Below are 2249 nucleotides of genomic sequence, written 5' to 3' on the forward strand. Positions count from 1 at the left end.
CTGGACTTGAGAAGATTCAAAATTGATTCAAGAATCAGAGGCACCTTCTCTCATACCACCCACAAAAAAAAAGTTAATCGAATCATACTTTAAAATTGTTACTTTATTGGGATAATAAAGCTTCTTTTAGTTAATAAAAGATTCCAAATATTTTTTAGCCCTCTCTCCTTAAATTTAAAAATATACGAAAAAAGAAACAACAATGACAATCAGTAACTATTTCTTTTCCTTAAATGTTTATGCACTAACACATAAAAATACAAGCATAAAAATGTGTTCGTTGTGTTCTTTTTGAATCTTTAGAACTCATTAACTCGTTCAAAGCCTTATGCATTTTAAAAAGGCTTTTCAAAGTCTTGGTTGAACAATTGTGCATTTTTTAATTGTTAGCCCAATCGCATCTAAATTAAATAGAAGATTAAATTAAACATTAAAAAGCTAAAAAAAATAATGAAAATAAAGAATACAAAAAATTGTAAATTTATTATAAGCTTTGTAAATAAACATAAATTGTATACATATATATCTCATATATTTTTATTTCCGAAAAAACTGAAAGAAATATAAAAAAGCTACCACTATTTCAGTATATTTTAGTTGACTAATTATCACAATAAGAAGCTTAAATTCCTACGTAAAATATCACATCCCCCTTATCCAGGCTTCAAAAATATTACATCCCACTATGTAACATTTATACAATGCAAAGTATTAGTATTTGATATCTAAAATATCACATCCATCATGTGTAATCTATATATATCTATCACAATAAGCAGCTATAATTCCTTCGTAAAATATCACATTCCTCTTATCCAGGCTTCTAGAATATTTCACCCCACTATGTAATATTTAAAATACTGCAAAGTATTAGTATTTGGTATCTAAAAATTCACATCCCTTATGTGTAATCTATATATTTTTATACAATAAGAAGCTGAAATTCCTACGTAAAATATCACATCCCCCTTATCCAAGCGTCTAATAAATTACACCCTCCTATGTAACATTTAAAATACTGCAAAGTATTAGTATTTGGTACCTAAAATATCACATCCCCTATGTGTAATCTGTATATATATCACAATAAGAAGCTGAAATTTCTACGTATAATATCACATCCCCCTTATCCAGGCTTCAAGAATATTACATCACCTCTATGTAACATTTATAATAATGAAAAGTATTAGTATTTGGTATCTAAAATATCACATCCCTCATGTATAATTTATATACATATCACTATAAGATGCTGAAATTCCAACGTAAAATATCAAATCCCCCTTATCAAGGCTTCTAAAATATTACATCCACCTATGTAACATTTAAAATACTGCAAAGTATCAGTATCTGGTATCTAAAATATCACATCCCCCATGTGTAATCTGTATATATATCACAATAAGAAGCTGAAATTCCTACATAAAATATCACATCCCTCTTATTCAGGCTTCTAAAATATTACATCCCCCTATGTAACATTTAAAATACTGCAAAGTATTAGTATTTGGTATCTAAAATATCACATCCCCCACGTGTAATCTGTATATATATCACAATAAGAAGCTGAAATTCCTACGTATAATATCACATCCCCCTTATCCAGGCTTCTAGAATATTACATCCCCTCTATGTAATATTTATAATAATGAAAAGTATTAGTATTTGGTATCTAAAATATCACATCCCTCATGTATAATTTATATACATATCACTATAAGATGCTGAAATTCCAACGTAAAATATCACATCCCCCTTTTCCAGGCTTCTAAAATATTACATCCCCCTATGTAACATTAAAAAAAATGCAAAGTATTAGTATCTGGTATCTAAAATGTCACATCCTCCATGTGTAATCTGTATATATATCACAATAAGAAGCTGAAATTCCTACGTAAAATATCACATCCCTTTTATTCAGGCTTCTAAAATATTACATCCCCCTATGTAACATTTAAAATACTGCAAAGTATTAGTATCTGGTATCTAAAATATCACATCCCCCATGTGTAATCTGTATATATATCACAATAAGAAACTGAAATTCCTACGTAAAATATCACATCCCCCTTATAGAGGTATTTAGAATATTACATCCCCCTATGTAACATTTAAAACACTGCTAAGTATTAATATTTAGTATCTAAAATATCACATAGCCCATGTATTATCTATATATATATATATATATATATATATATATATATATATATATATATATATATATATATATATATATATATATATAT

This window comes from Hydra vulgaris, chromosome 02 (genome assembly GCF_038396675.1).
Source record: "Hydra vulgaris chromosome 02, alternate assembly HydraT2T_AEP".
NCBI lineage: Eukaryota > Metazoa > Cnidaria > Hydrozoa > Anthoathecata > Hydridae > Hydra > Hydra vulgaris.